This window comes from Elephantulus edwardii, unplaced genomic scaffold (assembly GCF_000299155.1).
Source record: "Elephantulus edwardii isolate Elephantulus edwardi_28Jun2011 unplaced genomic scaffold, EleEdw1.0 scaffold00013, whole genome shotgun sequence".
Classification (NCBI taxonomy): Eukaryota; Metazoa; Chordata; class Mammalia; order Macroscelidea; family Macroscelididae; genus Elephantulus; species Elephantulus edwardii.
This window is the reverse complement of record NW_006399763.1, coordinates 24,797,775-24,805,785: the sequence shown is the minus strand read 5'-3', so window position 1 is coordinate 24,805,785 and position 8,011 is coordinate 24,797,775.

The following is an 8,011-nucleotide window of genomic DNA, read 5'->3' as shown; positions in this document are numbered from 1 at the left end:
GCAGAGCATCTGGTGGATTCTAACCGCTTATCTCTGGGATTGCAGTGCAACTAATTGCCACTAGGCCACCTTTTCAACATGTATGCAGAGCAGATTATCCGAGAGGCTGGGCTCTATGAGGAGAATTGTGGCATCAGGATTGGTGGAAGATCTATTAACAATCTCTGTTATGCAGATGACACAACCCTGCTTGCTGAAACTGAGGAGGACCTCATGCACTTGCTGCGAAGGGTCAAGGACTGCAGTCTTCAGTATGGACTGAGGCTCAACGTCAAGAAGACAAAGATTCTCGCCACTGGACCAATTGGCAGCATCAGGTTGGATGATGAAGAGATTGAGAGTGTTCACAGCTTCACTTTGCTCGGCTCCACAGTCAACACTCTTGGTACCAGCAGTCAGGAAATCAAAAAGCGTATTGCGATGGGAAAGTCTGCCGTTAGGGACCTCTCAAATGTACTCAGGAGCAACAGTGTCTCTCTGCAGACTAAGGTGCGCCTGATACAGGTCATGGTATTTGCAATCGCTTGTTATGCATCAGAGAGTTGGACAATGACTAGGGAGGACAGAAGGAGAGTGGATGCTTTTGAGCTGTGGTGCTGGAGAAGGGTACTGAATGTACCCTGGACTGCCAAGAAAACAAACAGATCCATCTTGGAGAGGATTAAACCAAGCTGCTCCTTGGAGGCAAGGATTTTGGGGCTTCGTCTGACATACTTTGGACATGTTGCCAGGAGGGACGGGTCCTTGGAGAGGGACATCATACTTGGGAGGGTGGAGGGACAGCGCAGGAGGGGAAGAACCTCTATGAGATGGATTGATTCGGTGACTGGGGTAATCGGGATGGGTGTGTCGGAGACGGTGCGGTTGGCGCAGGATAGGGCAGGGTTTAGAGCTGTTGTGCATAGGGTCGCTATGAGTCGGAAACGACTCGATGGCACATAACAAAAACAACAACATTTCCATGTCAAATATTGAAGACTGAGACTTGTATATCAGTTCTCATAGCAGATTTATTCACCATTGTGAGAACATAGAAACAGTCTAAATGTCCAACCACAATTGAATGGATTGAGAAAATATGGTATGTTCACACAGTGGAATACTAAATAGCATATAGGAGCCATGATTTTGTAAATTACTACCTAACCTGGGAGAGACTGAAGAGCATTATGCTTCTAAATGAACTAATTCTGTCCTATAAGGACAAATACTGCATAGGGCCATTATTGTAGAATGAGTATGCGAATCTAAAGCAGGGAAAGGGTAGGAGAAGAGGAGTAAGGATGGGACATACAATGAGGATAGGTTTGCACAATTTGATGGATGAAGAGAGGTGAAGGAATGGGAAATATCTGGTGTGAAAAACAATTTATTTGAAATTTGTAAACAAACCAGTATAAAATTAAAAAAAGAAATACAGAAAATAGATGAAATATAGTTATAAGTTACACACATTAATTGCATAAAGTTGTATTTGGTGTTGTTAATGATTATTATTTTGCTAATATGAAATTATATTTTTGTATGTCTAATTGTTTTTATTCATTATTTTTTAGCTAAATAACAATGGTATAGTTAAGAAAAGATGAAGAATCTAAGGAGTAGTAGCTGCATATACATTTGCACTTTCCAAAGAGTGAATATTTGTACTCCTTTCCTAATATTCTTAATGACTAATAATATATATACTTTTGCTCAACAAGGTAGGTAGATTGACACTGTGACTGCAGCAATGGGTTTTAGGGTGTCAGATATTGTGAGGAGGGCACAGAATAGACTGTTCAGAGGGTCACTATGAGTTGTATTGTACTCAATCACACCTAACAACAACCTATTTAGCTTTACAGCATTAGTTGACAAATTTTGCTGTGGTTCTGACAGGAACATCCTTCTTTTCTCATGTATGTTTGTATTAATTACCAAAACCTATTTTAAAATTGTAGTGAAACTATGGATACAATAAGATCTGTCCCAACTACTGGAAAGAATAATATTTTTTGCTCATAACTAATATAAATTATAAAATTAAAGGTGTTTTTTCCCCTCAATTTCAGTAGAATGTTCATTGTGAAGAACATCCAAGGAAACAATGTTTCTTTGCACTTACTAAGTGTAAAATGACAAACAGAAAGTTTTCTGATTTCAAAGGATTGAGAAAACTGGATTCAACAAAGTTTAATAACATTCTTTACTGAAGCATGTTCTGAACACTTATAACGCTAATACTCTTTATGATGTTCTAGAAAGGAATAACGTAAACACTATTTCTAAAACCATAGGGTTGAAAATCAAGAAAATGTGTGTCAGGGCGGTGTTCTTTATCCATACCTATTTAATTTGTATGCTGAGTAAATTCTTCGAGGCACTGAGCTTTATGAAGAATAAATATGGCATCTGAATTGAAGGAAGAGTCATTAACAACCCATTAGACAGATGATGACACCATTGCTTCTTGAAAGTAAGGAAGACTTGAAGTGTTTGCTGCAGAAGATCCAAGATTACAGCCTTCAATATTAATTACATCTCAAAATCAAGAAAAAAAAATCCTCATCAATCTTAGATTACATGATGATAGAGAAAATAATAAAACTGTCAACATTTTCATCTTACTCTATCTGCAATGACCAGCAGTCAAGAAATCAAACAATGAATCACATTGGGAAAATATATTATAAACAACTTCCATGTGTGTGTGTGTGTGGGGGGGGGTATGCACCTGTGCACAACATCAAATGAGATTCGACTGGTACATGACGAGAGCATCTGGTGGATTTGAACCACATGCCTCTGGGATTGCAGTGCAGCTTCTTGCCACTAGGCCACCAGAGCTCCCCAAAAGAACTTCTAATGAACAATGTTTTTAGTTTAAAGACTAACATGTACTTTATCGAAGTCATTTATTTCCCTCTCAATTGCTTACTATGCATCTGAAAGCTGGACGGTAACTAAGGACGGCTTAAAAAGAAAAGGTACCTTTGAATCATGGTGTGGGAGAAGAGTACAGAATATACTATGGACTGCCAAGAAAACCAATAGGTCATCTATCCTAGATAAAATAAAACCAGGGTGCTCCTTGTAGGCAGTGATGATGAAGTATATAAAAACATACCTTGGCCATATTATCAGGGGGTAGCATCCACTTCGTAAATAATATGCCTCTTGAAACTCTATGAACTTTGATAAATGTCAATAGTTGTAGAGGGGCTTCAGGCCATTTGTTCATAGAGTCACTATGAGTCATGCTTGACTTGAAGGCAATCAACAACAACAACAACAATCCTTAGAGACAGAGAAATAGTAGTTGGAAAATGTGGGCTTGGTAATAGAAATGAGGCTGGAAATAAAATGGTTGGATTTTATATTTACAATGACTTATTCATTGCAAAGATCTTTTTTAAAAGGTAGGAAAAGACAACTTCACTCATGAATGTCACCTGGTACGCTATACAGGAATCAGATTGACTGCATTTGTGAAAGAAATCATTGAAGAAGCTCAAAATTAGCAGTCAAAACTAGGCCAGGGGAGGAATCTTTTTTTATCCTATAGGCCATAAATCTAAGTATAGTATCAATGAAACAAATCAATGTTGTTTTTGGGTGCCCATCCATTTAAATAAGATTCATAGTGACCCTATGAACAGTAGATTAGAACCCTGTCCTATCCTGTGCCATCCTCAGAATCTCTGACACACATGAGCTCTCCTGTCAACATGCCCAAAGTATGTGAGATGAAACTTTGTCATTTTTCCTTCCAAGGAGCATTTTACTGGTACTTTCTCCGACACACCCTGACATTTTTTTTTTTGGGAAAAACATATTGGGGGTACAAGGAGGTGAGAGTTGGGGGCAGAAGGGCCCCAGATGGGCCAGGATGCAGCTGCAGAGCTGCACAGTTTAGTCGGTGGGGGGAGCAGGTGAAGGAAATGATGAGGGTCCAGTGGGGACCAGATGCTACAGAGGAATGACAAGCATTTTCCAATGGTAATTCAACCAACTGTCTTATTGATTTGGGAATTGGATGTCGACTCTCTAGCTTCTTCATGCTGAACAGCGGCGTGGATGTAAAGGGGGGAAGGGAGGACGCTTTATCACCTTACTGGTGGTCTTGGGTTAAAGCTGCTTGCCTTCTTGCTCTGTTAGAAGATATTTTCCTGTCATTTGCTCCCCTCTGGACTGCAAAGTGTTTTCCCAGGTGGGTCCAGTGGGGATGGCTGGTTGAACCCAGAGGCTCCATCCTCCTTTGCTTCCTTAGCTGTCAGTTGTATTTCCTTTTTGTCACTGGCACTGGGTTCAGGGTCAATTCTGGAGTAAAACTCAGTATTAAGGTTACCTATAGGAAAGGGAGCAAACCTAGAGAGAACAAACTTGTGAGTTACAAATAGAAGGGCTTTGAGGGTGTTGCTTTCAGGTTTACTGGGGGGGAGGGTGGCAGAAGGTGGCCTAGGTAACATTCTCTGGATACCCTAGGCATTCTTTTTATTTTTTTTTCCCCTTCCCCACCCAGGGGTCAGATGGCACAATCTGGGGACTGAGGAGCTCAGCCTGAGGGCCGCGACGGCTTACCCTGAGCCGGGGGCCGAAGGCAGCCCACCCCGGCACCCTGACATTTTTGTTGATGCTTACTTAAATTTAGCAAATTAAATATAGAGATTAAATGAGAGTGTTAGATGCTGCATTGGTGACCAACTGTTTGGCATTTCTAAGTGACCAGCTGTTCTGTAGAAGAAAGGTGAGTAGTCTTATCTAGTAAAACCAATTTTGGAAACTGATGGAGAGTTGCTGAGTTAGAGTCAACTGGATGGTAGTGGTTTTGGGTTTACTAAGAATAGTAAACTCTAAATCAATCAAACTTCTGTCACTGAAGACTTGCTTTTTTCTAAAGAAGATTCTTAAAATAGTTTTGGACTTGAAAGGACAGATTTCCTCATTCATATAGTTTGCATTTCATTACATGCATTTAAAAGCACTACTGGCATAGTGTTAAGGCCTCAGTTACTAACTGAAAGGTGAACGGTTTGAATCTGCCAGCTACTCTGTAGGAGAAAGATGTGGTAATTTCCTTTCATCAAACACATAGAGCCTTTGAACACAATGGAACAGTTACACTGTCTACAGGATCTATGAGTTGGAATAATTCCATGGCAGTGAGTACTATTGATTTTCAATTACACAATTATCTCCCCATATACTTGGCTTCCAAAGTGGAATATGAAAAAAAATGTATTCAAAATCCTACTAGTAGATCAATGTTGTGCAGTTTTTGACACTGAAAGCAACAAGTATTGTCTTTTAAAATTACCGTTTAAGGCTCCTTTTAACATTTTAGTGAGGATCCTTAAAATGAAACATACTATATATATATATATTTCAATACATTATTTACATAACACAAAACCATTACCATAGCTAACGTAATAAGCATTTCCAACAGTCTTATAAGTATCCCTGAATGTTCCCCTACTCATGCAACCACCTATTCCTACCTGTCCCTATAAATTAATATATATTTATAGATTGTACATATAAACTATACAATATGTCTTATTTTTCCAAGTTTATTTCCTCAATGTCATCCATATAGTCGTGTGTATTAATAATAATTCTTCCCCTCATCACTTATTTCTATAACTCTGTATTTCAAAGTATTTGGACAGTTTTTCATTCCATCTAAGACTGTATGAATGTTCTTAATTCCACCATACCTGAACAAACATTATATTAACATTATATGGTAAATAATTTAATTTTACATAAAAAATATATGTATAGGGAGCTCTAGTAGCCTGGTGGTAAGAAGCTGTACTGTATTCCCATAGACATGTTATTCGAATCCATTATCTGCTCCATGGGAAAAGGACAGGCATTCTACCCCTTGGCTATTAACTGTCTCTGGAAACCTGCTGAAGGATCAGCTATGGGACAGTTACAACTCAGCAACAACAATATATGTGTAGGGAGAACTGATGACATAGTCTGTAGGGGGTTATGGTTTTAACCTAAAGGCAATGCAACTCTGGATGTTTGAATTCACCAATGGCTCTGCTGGAGAAAAATGAGCATTCTCATTCTGTGTGATTTATAGCCTATAAAAACCCACTATTGTTTAGGTGTATGTATGCCTATTCTAATTCACTTTGGCTCAGGACAAGACAGGGTTGAGAGCTGCTGTACATTGGGTTGCTATAGGTCTCAGGTGAATCGATGGCACATAACAACAACAACCACAGCATTCTAACTCAGAAACAATGAGTTTTGAGATGAGAATGTATGTGTAATGATATCTAATCATTGTGGTTATAATTTGCTTTTCTCTAATGAATAATGACTTATGTGCTTATTTGTCATTTGTATATCATAGTAATTGAAGTATTCTTTCTAAAATATTTTCCTTTAGTTTGTTAACATCATTTAAAAATCATAATGCAGTCACACGAAAGTAAATATTGTATTTTAATTCTATTACTCAATGCTAAATAGTAATTTAATTATTGTTAGTATACATAGAGTCAGTATATTTCCATCACCCTAAAAAGTTTATCAGTAGAAGTATCATCATACTCAAGCTATGTCATTCATTACTCCTATTGCCTGACAATCCTCAATCTAGAATCCACAGTCACATAAGTCACCTTAAGGTCTCCATAGTTTCTTCCTGTCTAGAAAATATATTTGAACTGATTAATACATTTTAAAATATCTTTAACTTAACATTTTAGAGGTTCATGGATGTTGTACAGCACACATTGATGCCCATTTTTGTTGCTGAAAAGTATTCCATTATAAGCCATATCAGTTTATCTGTACAAAAATTGATATGCATTTGGATTGGATTAAGTTCCATCTATTTTAAATCTTATTGTTATAATACTAACAGATAAAACTTTGTGACGATTTATTATTTAGATTCCCTCAACAAATATATTGAACTGAAAGTTCTGCATCATAATGTTTTCATTCTTGTTAGAAGCCATTGAGTTGACCCATAGCAATCCTATGAACAACAGATTTGAGCCCTGTCTTACCCTCTGCCACCCTGACACTTCCTGACACCTTAGAACCCACTGCACCAGTCACCATGTCAATCCACCTGGTTGAGGGTCTTCCTTTCCTTCACCTACCCTCCACCCTTCCAAGCATCGTGTCTCTCTTCAAGGAATAGCCTCTCCTAGCAAAATGCCAGAAGTATGTGAGATGAAGCTTCATCATCTTTGCCTCCAAAGCGCGTTCTGCCTACACCCTGTCCAAGACATATTAGTTTGCTCTTTTGGAGGTCAATGAGTTGTTCAGTCCAACACCACAGCGCAAAGGCATCAATTCTTCTCTCATCCTTATTCACTGTCCAGCTCTCATATGCACAGCAAGTCATTGGAAAGGTCAGAATCTCAATATGATGCACCTTAGTCCTCAAACTAATATCATTACTCTTCAATAATTTGAACAGGTCCCTAACTGCAGACTTAGCTAGTGAAATATGTCTTCCGATTTCTAGACAGCTGATACAAAGGATATAATTTGTGGATCCAAGTGGGAAAAAGTTATTGAAAGTTTCATTCTTTTCTCCATCTAGAGTACAATGTATTCTATCAGTCTAGAGGTAAGAATCTTTGTTTTCTGACATTGAGATGCAAACCAAATGGAAGGCTGTATTCTTTGATCTTCTGCAACAATTGCTTCAAATCCTCCTCACTTTCAGTAAGCAATATTGTGTATAGCACAGGTTATTGATGACTCTACCTCCAATCCTGTTGCCACATTGATCTTCTTAGAGTCTGGCTTCTTGAATAATTTGCTCAGCATATAGGTTTAATAGATATGGAGAAAGAACATAATCTTGATACATTCCATTCTTAATTTTAACAGGAGTGGCATCCACTTTCTAAACAACCTGCCTCTATAAATTCTATGAACTTTGATAAATGTCGATAGTTTTAGAGGGGCTGAATTCAAGCCTTTTGTTCATAGGGTTGTTGAGTTGTGGTTGACTTGAAGGCAATCAACAAAAAGAACAACA